This window comes from Panthera onca, chromosome B4 (genome assembly GCF_046562875.1).
Source record: "Panthera onca isolate mPanOnc1 chromosome B4, mPanOnc1 haplotype 2, whole genome shotgun sequence".
Taxonomy (NCBI): domain Eukaryota; kingdom Metazoa; phylum Chordata; class Mammalia; order Carnivora; family Felidae; genus Panthera; species Panthera onca.
In genome coordinates, this window is record NC_138345.1 from 135,758,235 (window position 1) to 135,770,484 (window position 12,250).

At 57.2% G+C, this 12,250-nt stretch overlaps 1 protein-coding gene across 4 annotated transcripts in view; it reads left to right on the top strand.

Moving 5' to 3' along the window:
* Positions 1-584: 584 nt before the first annotated feature.
* MPPED1 (metallophosphoesterase domain containing 1) overlaps positions 585-12,250 on the top strand; it is a 75,088-nt gene continuing 63,422 nt past the window's right edge. The window contains exon 1 of one of the 4 annotated variants that reach the window (XM_078449368.2): positions 585-607. The gene's annotated coding sequence lies outside the window, so the exon portion shown is untranslated. Of the gene's footprint in view, positions 608-1,101; positions 1,210-6,233; positions 6,253-7,120; positions 7,146-12,250 lie in introns of those variants that run through there. The other 3 variants (XM_078449369.2, XM_078449371.2, XM_078449370.2) reach the window with 3 other exon arrangements.

Genomic DNA, 12,250 nt, shown 5'->3' on the forward strand with positions numbered 1-12,250 from the left:
CTTGCCATGTGAGTGTGGTGGGGGAGGGACCCACAAACATTATCGAGGTGCCCTCCGTGGGCTTCTGAGGGGCCACACCCCCTTCTCACCTTGCTCCCAGTCTGGGAGGCCCAGGCCCGGCCCGGGCCCTGGCTGCAGGCCCTGTGGACGCGGCCTCTCACCCGGGGCAGGGGGCTGGAGGTCGTCAGGGGCCCCTCAAGCTCCCCAGGGTGGGCCCACGGCCTCTGGGGGTGTTGCTCTCCCCGACCAGGCAGGACTTTCTTCAGACCAGGGGCCTGGCTCTCTGTGGCCCTGACCTGCTTACCTGCCCCGCTCCGGGTCAGGTCTCCGCCGGCCACCCTCTGTCCCCTGGGATTAGGGACCTGGGACCCCGGGGAGGAAGTGATGGGGGCGCAGGAGGCGCACCCGGGGCCTCTGCAGCCTCGGAGCCAGGGTCCGCGTCTCCCCGGAGGACTGGGGGGGAGGCGGGGGGGAAGGGGTCCGGAGCGGGGTGCCCTCGCGGCCCCGGGAGGGGGTCCGGGCCGGAGGCGGGGGGCCCGCAGCGCCCCGGAAGGAGCCGCGCACGCCCCGGCACGCGGTCCCCGCCGCGGCGGCCGCGGATCCGGAGGTGAGAGCGCCCCCGCCCCGCTCCCCGCCCACCCCGCGCGCGGCCCCGGCCCCGGGGGAGGAGGGGTGCGGGCCGGAGAGGGGCGCGGGGCGCGGCGGGGCGGCCGCCCGCTCTTTTCCGCAGCGCGGGCCCGCTCCGCCTCCCCGCGTCCGGCCGGCTCCCCGCTCCCCTCCCCGCGGCGGCGGGATGCGGGCTCCGGGCCCGGGCGGGGGCCGAGGGCCGAGGCCTGGGCGGCGCGGCAGGGGCCCCGGCGGGCGGCCGCGCGGGGCCGGGGACCCGGGGCGCGAGCGCGGCCCTCCCGGCGCCGGGGCGGGGGAGGCGGGCGGGCGGGAGCGAGCGAGGGAGGGAGGGCGGCGGCGGGAGGGGGAGCCGGGGAGGCTCGGAGCCGCGCGGCGGGCGAGGGAGGGGGCGGCGGGGAGCCCCCCGCCCCCCGAAGGAGGAGTCTGGCTCCCACTTGCTGCCTCGGACGCGCGGCGAGGCGGCCGCCGCCGGAGGAGCCCCCGCCCCTGCGCGCCTCCCTCCCCGGAGCCGGGCCCCTGCCTCCCTCCGTGCGCGCTGCTGCTCGCGGCCGCCGCGGCCGCCGAAGAGGAGCCCGGGGCCAGGTAGGGCCGGGGGCGGCCGGGGCGCGGGCCGGGGCGCGGCGGGCGCGGGAGGGGGCGCGGCCGGGACCCTCCCCGGGCGCCGGATGACGCCCGCGGCGCGGCGCGGGGGCGCCCGCAAAGTTACTTTGGCCGCCTCTGCCGGGTGCCGGCGCCCCGGCCGGGGACCCCCGCCGCCCGGCCCGCCGAGCGGGTGACGCCGAGAGGGGCCTCGGCCGGGGCGCTGGACTCTGACTGGGGCCGAGGGGTCAGCGAAACTTTTCCCCGGCTCGCCGGTCTTGGCTGGCTGCTGGCGGAGTTGCTGGGGGAGGAAGCGGACTGGCGGGGCACTGGTGACGGTGATGGTAATAACAATAGCCGCCCCTGGTCGCTGAGAGCCTACTGTGCGCAGCGAAGCCCCTGCTGGTACTTGGGGGGCGAGGGAGGGGGCGGCTGGTGCCGGCCTAGTGGCCACTTTTGCAAGGCATGGCTGGAAACTTCATCCGTCCGTCCGTCCGACCGTCCATCCATCCATCCATCCATCCTTCCTTCCATCCATCCACTGACTCATTCCACGCGTATTTATTACTATCCGCTGTGTGCCCTGCCCAGAGGATTCAGTGGCTAACCAGGCAGGTCCCAGCCCTCACAGGTAATATTTCCATGCTAAGGAGCAGTTCTGGCTCTTGTGTGTTTATTCTGGAACTTGTTACAGGAGAGCGAATTCACACACAGCCTCCCCTGATCCAGGTGGAGACAGAGGAGGGTCAGTCTGAGAGCTGATGTGTCCAGGAGCGGGTGGCAGACCGTGGCTTGGGGTCTAAGACCCACCACCCTCCATTCCCTCCCGTCCCTGTCTCCACTCGGGCCAGATGGTGGGATCGGGAGGCCCCACGCTGGACCCGGCCCCCAAGTCTGTCCAGCTGACCTCTCTGAGATGCATTTCCCCCCAGCACTGGGTCAGACCTCTCCGGTTCCCCTCCAAGAGGTTGGTTGCCTTCCCTTCCCATTCCCAAGGCCCCAGAGGAGAGCTTGTTAAGTAGCAGACAATTATGAAATTAAACTGGGGAACGAAAGTGGGTGGGCTGGTGGATGTTTGAGCCCGCTGGACAGGACTTGAATGGTGGTGGGAGACTTGTTAGCACAGACCAGCCACATGGGGGTGGAGGTGGGGGGTGACTCAGGCAGGCACTACCAGCCTCAATACCCTGGCCGGTCTTTGCAAAAAAAAAAAAAAAAAAAAAAAAAAAAAATTACACCAACTTCATGAATAATTTGTCACATTGGCTAAAATGCTCTGGGGAATGTTGGTGAGGCCACCAGCTGACTGCCACATCCAAGTTGGAAGCCAGGCCTTGGTCCGTGGGAACCAAGGCGCTAGGAGACCATTCTGGGGGGGCGGGGGGAGTGTTTGGCTGCGCTGAAGCAGGCTTCTGGCCGTGGGGAGCACCCCGGGGCTTGAGAGCCAGCCGGTGGTGATCGGAAGGCGTTCTGGAGCTGGGCTCTGTGTACAGGGGCCTGTGGTGCGGGAACTGTGCATAATCAACTGTGCCTCACGAGGCTCGGCTCCCCGCAAATTGGCTTTCCAAGTGGCAGGGCCCACAACACTTGTAACATCTTTTTTCTCAGGATGGGTTTCTGCGAAATGGTTACATCTATTTGAGTACTCAGTCGGTCGAGGTACAGTACCATTCACAGAGGTTGCATCCTGTGTTTGGGAGCGGTTCAACATGGGGCTGCCTTTCTATTTATTTCTTCACCCTAGAAATTTCCAAAGACCTGGATTGGGGTAGATCCGTTTAATGTTGATGTAGGCAGGCTCAGGGTCATCTGCATGTGGGATGCCGTATGTCTGATGTGCCTACTGTGTGTGTGTCCTTAGCGTCCCTTGCACACACCCTAGCTGATGCCCCGTGGGCCATGTTTATGGACAGAACATGTCTAAGTTTAGGTAAAAGACCCAGACTTTGGGGTCTTTCTGCCAGTGTCTGAACTGTGTCAGGAATGCATAGACCAACGTCTAGAATAAGCTTTCAAAAAAGCCTGCTTTGGAAAAATTTCCCCATCCACCCCTGAGACTGTGAAGTCTTCATCCGATGGAAGTAATTTAAGTTCATTAGTTTTCCTTGAACTTGCTACATTCCCTGGCAGGGATAGCCCCTCGCGTGCTCATGTAACGCAGGACACAGGAGAGAGAATTTGCTCTCGTCTGAGAAATGGAGGATGGGAGCAGGATTTCACTCAAGGAGAAAAATCAGCATTCCGGGTCCGGACTAGGGGGAGAAGGAAAGCCGTCCCCCACATGCCATCATCTTTCAGTCTATCAAAATGATTTTGTTTTTCTAGTTTCGGGCCTGTGAACTGATCCTGAATAGCGGGGCAGAGGAAAATAATCGGCCAGGCAAAGACTTTTAACAAGTAAATATTACGCACAGAAAAACATGCAATTAAGTGGAGGTTAGTTAATGCCTTTCAAGTTGAGGCCGAGCTGCAGTTAAGGGCGGAATTTCTGCGTTATCCCTGAATTGTCTGTCAAAATCTTTAATGTGACAATGTGACACGTCTCTCCCGTCGCCCCTCCCTCGCCGCGAACAGAAAAAGGGTCTTTTCAAGCTTCCCCCCACCCCATTCTTCTTTTCCCTGAGATCTCTCAGTTCGGCAATTGGTACCTTTGTCTGCCTGCCCCTCTGGAGCCTGGGACCCTGGGGGAAGGGCCTCCCCAGGTGCGGGGGCCGGAGAATGGGTTCTCAGGCTCGCTCTGTGCCCACGGATCACGGTTAATGGCATCTCAGACGAGACAGGCTGCTTGTGGGGTCTTCCTTGTGGCCAAAAGCCTCGCCCTCTGGGATCAGACATGCCAAACGCTTGGGGGGCAGGTGACAGAGGGGTGAAGGGCATGCTTCACACAGTAAGGGCCGTGTAGATGATGCTGGGTCACTCTGAAAGCAGTTCCCTGTCGCTGCGGTTCCTGGGGTGTGGCTATCCCCATGGCATGAGACCCCAGCTAGCATCCTCTCCAGACTGCCACTGAAATTGTTTGCCTTGAGTCTGGAGAAGTGAAGAAAATGTAAAAAGCAAAAGCAACCCCAAGGGAAAGGAAAAAACAAAAAAAGGAGAGATCCCTTTTTTGGGGGTGGTGTTGGAGGGAAGGTATAAATAGTTCCTCGGTTAATTTGATTCACTGTGGTTCTCTCCCTGGTGATCTGGCCGTTCTGCCGCCAACTTTATTTTGACTTTTTTTTTGGTCCCAATGAGACGAGATTTAGTTTATATTTTATTTCCACTTAAAATATCTATGGCAGAGGAGGACAGCCCAATCTCATGGAAAAAAAAAATCATAACAAATTGAGATTATATGTTTTATTTAAAAATTTTTTTAATGTTTATTTATTTTTGAGAGAGAGAGAGAGAGAGAGACAGACAGACAGACAGACAGAGCATGAGCAGGGGAGGGGCAGAGAGAGAGGGAGACACAGAATCTGAAACAGGCTCCGGGCTCCAAGCTGTCAGCAGAGAGCCCGACGCGGGGCTCGAACCCACGGACGGTGAGATCATGACCTGAGCCGAAGTCGGATGCCCAACCAACCGACTGAGCCACCCAGGCGCCCCTGTATGTTTTAATGTTGACCTCAGATACAAGCTTGAGATAGTCTTTGGTCTTTTCATGCCTTTCTGTCCATTACTCTTTGGGGGTTTTCTTGGACGTGAACTTGGCCAGCTTGATGTCACAACCTGGTCGCAAATAGAAGCAGCTGCAGTGAAAAAAAGAACTCTCCCCTCTGGCTGATGGTGATGCTCCTTGAGCTCAGAGCCAAGGATGGAGGGAGGTCCCTCCCTCCACCTCCCCCCGCCCAAATCCACACCTGAGAGTTTGCTTGTTTTGAATGCCTTCATATTTCCATCTGCGCCTTCCCTTCCGAGGAGGATTTGAGACTCGGCATTGATGCACACCAAAGGCTTTTGGCATGGCCCGTGCTAATTCCATCACTTTAAGGAGCAAATGATGCCTACTTGCAATTTCTCACACACCCGTTGCTTCCCCTTCATTTCATTCCTTTGCATTTTCCGACAGTGCTGCAGCCTGGAAGGCTGCAAAATATATATTGCACCGGCTACCTGAGAAGCGTGAGCCCTTCCCCGTGCCTCGTCTTTCCCCCTTCACGACGAAGTGCTCTCTGCATTGCAGCCTTCGTGGAAAAGGCAAATGTTCCCTCCCCCACCCTAGGCTCCCTGCACAAAGGGGGTGTGGGGGAAGAGAACTGAGTTTTGCTGTTTTGTTTTTTTTTTTGTCGTTCAGACACATTAGTTAATTGATCATACTTTGGAGGCTTAATCCTTAGTTGCCAATTCCCGCATGATCGCAAAAAAAAAACCCCACACTGAAACTGATCGTAAAAATGGCAAAACCTCGATCTCAGACCTAAGTGTAGCATTACCATAGTGCCGATTTGATTATGCTTCAGTGACATCCGCTTAATAGATTGTCCACGAGAACTGTAAATCCACATTCAATTTCTTTGCAAATTGTATTTCGATGGTGAGCAACCAGGACCCTCTCGCTTCCCCCCTCCCCAACCGCGTGTGTCCCAAACCCCCACGACTGTTGAGTGGGACTTGACGAGCTACAAAATGCTGGTTTTTACACATTTACCTCTCGTTTCCTTTTGTGTGTGGGCATGTCTGTGTGCACGTTTGAAACGGATCTGAGCAGCTTTTCCTGTGTCAACTCCGCAGATACGTGAGTCTCCAAATGCTTTATTTTGAAAACTAGGACATAGCACTTTGCAGAAGAAAAATCATTCCATTCACTATTATTTATGTGATTGCTGATCTGCTAGATGGAGAGAGAAAGCACCAAGAATTATAATAATTTATGGAGCGGAGCGCTGGTTTACAAACATATTTCCCAGCCCGAGCTTTGTGGGTTTTTCTTTGCGTCTTGGGCCTCGTTTGGTGCTGTGGGGATGGAGAATATTCAGAATTTGAAGACCGGCCCGATGAACGGACTGCGTTCGTGTCTGAAAGGAATAAGTGAGCAGCTATTTGTGGCAGACAGGACACGATCCAGTAAGCAGCACTCTTGATCATTCTGAAATAAAAGTACATAATTGGAAAATGAAACGGCAGCCACCGCTTGGGGGTGGGCGGCGAGGAATTAGAAAGTGTAATTTAAAATCATGTAGTCATAATTCAAAATGGGCCCAGCTAAAAGGTTTTTAAGTGGTAAATGCTTTAAAGGCACTCGTGGTTGATCCTTTTTCAAGGAATATGTGTAATTTTCACGATATTCGTGCACTCCTTCGTCGGCTCGGCCCGTCACTCATTCATCATTTGGCGTGGCCGTGGGGACCAGCCGTGGGCTGGCGCTCTCCATCCTGGACCCGCGGCTGACAGAGGGGGAGGGTCAGATGTGAGGGCTGTCATTTTCGGGATGTGCAAGATTAGGTCTGATCCCTGCCCTCTCCCACCCCCCCCCCCCACCCCCAACTCCCTCCGCTGGGCTATATGCTCTTTTCCCTTTAAGTTTCTGTTTCTTTTCATTTTTTTTTTTTTTTACCCTTTATGACATTTTCAACTATTGACTGATCAATTGCATATTTTCAGGCACGAGCCAAACAAGGAAAAACAAAACCACTTAGGAGTGATTTTTGAGCTTGTGTGGAAGGGTGGCTTGTGAAAGAATTCTTCCCACCCCTCCCCCCAACCTTGGTATTTTCCTGTTCAATATTATTTCGCCTGCATTTTGCTTAGGGAGGACTACTTAGGTGCTCACACGGTTTCTCTGTGACATTTCGCCACATTGCAGTGAGTTCTCAACAAAAGCCTCAGTGAGCAGTGACTTCCGCTGAGCTGGCTTTCTCCCAGCATGGCTGTGGGTGATCGGTGGGGACAGTCGCCTATGCACTGGGCTGACCTGTGGAGATGCCCCCCACTCGTCGTTGAAGAAGACGAGGTGTGGGGTAAGGATGCCCTGAGAACCCCGGAGAAGGCTTTCTAGGTGGGGACAGTGACTGGTGGGGACAGGTGTTTCTCTGGGCTTTCTTCTGTTCCTGTGTGGTCACTGTCACCTGATTTCCGACCCAGGACCACACAGTGTTGTCCTGGCCTCACCCTTGTGGCTGCAAACATGCCGATGTTTGAGAAACACGGGTGCCTTTTGGGGATGGTTACCTTAACAGGGTGGCTTTGATGATGGAGACCTTTACCCTTTGTGACATTTCCAGTATTGAAATGGAGACCCTTCTGACAGCCAGAGAAGGTGCTGGCAGTAATGACTGGCATGAACCAGGACTGTCCTGGGCCCACCTTGGCTTTAAGGAGGCGGCATCGGGTAGAAGTGGATGCCTCAAGCCTCGTGGCAAAGGAAATCTCTCTTCGATCTTCACATCGCCCCTGGCATCGCAGCTGCCCGTAGATTTCCCTCCCGTATCTGGTGGACATACCTGGGCTGCTGGAATGACCCAAGTGTCTCCCTTGCAAAAATCCACCTGCTGTAAAGATGCTCAGGGTCGGCCACGGCGCTTCTCAGCCCGTCCATTCCGGCCTTCGGCGTGTGCTGGCAGGTCTCACGGTTTGGTGGGAGAGACCCCATTCCCTCTGCCTCATCCTCACAGGGTTCCAAGCCGCTCTTTTGATCCGCCTGGCTGCCCCCTGGGCCCCAAGCCCTTTGAGAGCTGGTTGCACATCTGAGTCCTTTGGGTCTCAGCCCGGGGTCCGCCCTGGAGCGGGGACAGCGGGTGTCCCGCAGTGTTTTGGGGGAGGCGGGTGGTGAGGAGTTCCCCTGGGAAACGTCGTCGAGGGCGGGTTGTTCGCGACGTGTCCGATCACGACATCCTAGGAAGTGAAACAACCAGGGACTCAGCCGGCAGCGGGACGAGAGGGAAGGGGCCAGGAGTCCGGCTTCCCCCGGCAAGGCAGGAGGGTCCCTTGATTATCCGAAAATCTCTGCTGGATTCTCAGAGGTTCTCCACAGAGCTCCTGGGTTGCGACAGAGCTTTCTAACCAGAGTGGAAGAAACACTTAGTGAGCGCCTACTGTGTGCTGGGCCCTCAGCCAGGTGCTCTTACAGGTGCTGTGTCCTGTAATCCTCCCAGTGGTTCTGGGGAAGGAGGATTTAGCGTCCGTGTGGTTGTAGGGGAGACACCTGACCTTTGGGAGGCGAACGCTGCTCTTGAATCCGGGTTGTGAGTTGTGAGGGCCTGTGCGGCGTCCCTCTCCCACTCCTGGGATCACCTATCGTTTTATCCTTTGGCTTCTCATTCAGCTCAGACGGGGGCTTTGCTGAGAGATGTCCTGGGGAGTTGTAGGTGGCGGGTGGCAGTGCCTGGCCCAGCCTGGGGAGGTCGAGGACACGTCTGGGAAGCAGGTGTGTGTGCACAGAGGCAGGGTAGCGTGCAGAGCCTTTCAGCAGAGGGAACAGCACGTGTGAAGGCTCAGAGGCGGGACTGCCGGTGTGCTGGGGGAAACCCGGAGTGGTGAGCTTGGCCTGAGTGGTGAGAGGGAGGCCGGGGACCCAGCCTGGGCTTCTGAGCTCATCTAAGGACGTGGGGCTTTAGCCCAGAGCAGCAGGATGGCCCCTGAGGACATTTGGTGCACCGGAGGTAATGGCTTAGTCAAAAGGGCATTTTAGGACATTCATTCTGGAGGCTGGCTTGGCACTGGCCTTGACCGTTCAGCAGGAGAAGGCCAGACAAGGCTGTGGGGGCAGTCAGAGAGCACAGGGCCTGGAGCTGGCCTCTTTCCTACATGTGACCTTGCAATACAGCTGGTGCCTAATAGCTCCTTGCTACTTCCTGCCTCGGCTGATGTCCAGGTTCCTCTTCGAGAACCCTGGCTTGACTTGATTCGTAGCATCTGAGGACCAACAAGTACATGTCTTTGAGAGGAAAACAGAAAGATCGCTCTGTGAAAGAAGGACTAGAAAAGGGAGCCCTGGGAAATGGAGGCACTTTTTCTTTCTTTTTTTACATTTTCTTTTTGCTTTTTAATTTTTTAAATTATTTTTGAGAGACGCAGACAGAGCATGAATGGGGGGAGGGGCAGAGAGAGAGAGAGGGAGACAGACGCAGAATCCGAAGCAGGCTCCGGGCTCCGAGCTGTCGGCACAGAGCCCGACGCGGGGCTCGGAGCCACGAACCGCGAGATCATGACCTGAGCTGAAGTCGGCCGCTTAACCGACTGAGCCCCCCAGGCGCCCCTGGAGGCGCTTTTTCAACAAGAAGTTTTCGACCCAGAAATTTCAAGAATTTTCAACCCTCCTAACTGGGCTGATTGGACCTTTATGGAGAAGCAGGCACAAGGCTCCCTTCTCCTCTGTTACCCGGCGAGGGGACTAGTGAGGCTGTGAAAGCACAGAGAGGTTAAGTGACTTGCCTGGGGTCCCACAGCTAAGCAGCACTGGAGACCGAATTTGAACCCGCTGCCCCTGACTTCAAAGTTCAGGCTCTTCTCCACTGCAGAAGCACACCAGTGGTCAAGAACAAAGACAGTAAGAGAGAGACCATTTCTTGATGCTTCCCCTGCCTCAGGACCTTTACACTAGCTGCTCCTGCATTGCGCAGGGCTCGCCTTTCCCCGGGTCTGGGTGTGGCTGGCTCCCTCTCAGCCCTCGCTTTTGAGGTGACGTCACCTCCTCAGACAGGCCTTTCTTGATCACCCAAGTTTAAGTAACAGTCCCCTTTTCCCCATTACTCATTATTACATCACTCCGTTCTTCTTCCAGGCACATGATTATCTTGTGTGTATCTTGCGTGTTTACTTTATTGCCCCCTGCCCTTTCCTTGAGGGCAGTGACCTGTTTGCTTTGTCCTTGCTCTTTCTGGCACCTGGAACAATGACTGTGGTAAATGTTTATTGAATAAGTAAATGCATTAATGAATTCACCCCACCCTCCTCCTCCTGGGTGCGTTTTCTTCCCACTCACTGGCACGGAGGAGGCACCTGCTGCCTGGCCAGGATGTGTATGTGTGGCTCAAGGTCGCTCTGCTGGATAGAGAGAGTCAGGACACAAGCCCAAGCCCGCTCCACGCAGCAGGACCCAGTGGGGTCCCAGCGGCCCCGTCGCACTGCCCACATGCTGTGCTGTTTTGTGGACCAGGTGTAAACGCTCCCCAGCTAAAAGCCGTTTGTTTGGGCAACGCCGCTCCCCTCCGTGGATCGGCTGTGTTCTCCGCACGCTGGCTGACGCGCTGCTGTGGCTCCATAAATATTAAACGGGTATTAAAAGAAGGCTCTGCGTTCCCAGTTTCCCTGATTCCTTCAAGCAGGGCCCGTTGCGAACCCCCTTTATGTGAAACGCAGCGTTTCACTGCAGAGCGCCTCCCGGGATGCCTTGCCGCCCGCTTTTCTGGCCGAGTCCCCTGGTGCAGAGCCACCCTCCCCCTGCCGCCGGCCTGAAGGCGGGCCATGGAGGTGCGGGCCCCTCGGGGCAGGGACAGGCAGAAGTGCCCGAGACCTCGCCTTTCAGAGGGTGGTGCCCAGCCTGGCCAGCCTCCTTGCGGGGCTCTGCGGTGGGTCAGGGGGGGAGGGGCCGTGAGTCCTCAACCTTTAGCTGAGGCCTCTTGGCACTCAGTCCCTGCCAGGCCTGTGCCGGGCGCTGGGGAAAGAGACTGGCAAGACACGAACTCTGTCCCTCCATCCGTCTGTTCTTCCCCCCAACGTTCCCTCCATCCGTCCATGCATCCATCCATCCTTCCACCCATCCTTCCGGCCAGCCAGCCAGCCACACCTCCTTGGGGTGACAATGATAATAATGGCATAACAATAGCTGACATTTGTTGGGCACTTATTATGTGCCGGGTCCTGTGACAAGAAGTGTACCTGTGTCACCCCAATTAATCTTCGCGACTGCATGAGGTAGGTACTGTTTTTCTCTCCGTGTCGTGGATGAGCAAATTGAGCTTCCTGGAAGTTAAGCCACTGGCTCAGGACTACAGAGCTGGTGAGGGCTGGCGCTGACGTACGGGGGTGGGGGGGTGGGGGGGTGCGGAGTGAGTGAGACCCAGGCCCTGCCTCCAGGAGGCGTCTGGCCCTTCGTGGCGCCCTGGAACGAGGGCCCCCGATCTCTGAGAAGATGCCAGCTTGGTCGAGGGGTAACGGGTGAGTCAGGTTTTGCCAGCCAGAGAGGAAGGCAAAGAGGCCCGGGGGGAAGGAGCCAGAGCCCTGGGGTCAGGCTGCTAACAGCTAGCCCTCAGTGGTGCCCACTGTCTGTGCTGAGCTGGGCAAGAGAGTTCCCCTCTCGGAGACAGGCCTCTCTCCTCTGTAGGATGGGAGGCGTAGGGATGGCCATCTCGCAGGTCGGCGGCGAGCCTGCGAAGCGTTGGATGGGGCAGCTCTGAGCACGAGCACGGCACCTCGTAGCCGAGGGCCTCCGGGCACTGGAGCCCACTGGGCACGGGGCGGCGTGGCTGGAGCGTGGGCAGGGCCAGGCCGTGCAGGGCCTGCGGACATGGGCCCTCATCGGAGGAGCCGTGCAAAGACGTGACAGGCAGGGGTGTGATCTTAGGTAGGCTTGGCTTTGAGAAAATTCAGGTTCTCCAGGGCTCCTGGGGCTTCCCCTTGACAGCCTTGTGCCCCAGATGCCTCGATACCTGGGCGGCACCTGCTCACGGCAGGCCCTCCATGGGCAGGTGTCACATTGAAGGGAATAGTGATTACATGGTAACCCAGAGTATTGGCTTGGCACTTCATACCTGCCAGGCACTGTGCTTAGGACCCCCATTTGTTTAACCTGCCCAGCTGCCCTCGGAGGTGGTGTTACTGTTGTCATACCGGTTTTCCAGAAGAGGAAGCTGAGGCTCAGAGAGGTTAAGACATCAGCCTGAGGTCACACAGTCAGTGCAATGCTGGGGCTCAAACCCCTGTCCAGATCTGGGCCCTTGGAGGCCTGGGCCACAGCATCTGCTGCCCCCAGGCCTCTCCCAGGGTCACAGATGGACCAGGGCCGGCTCCCACAGAGATTTTGTGAGTCCCACAGCCAGGAACCCCCACTTGCCCACCTCAGAGGCCTGCCCGGAGGTATCTGCTGGGAGAACCGAATCACAGAGAAACAATCAGCAGGACAAAG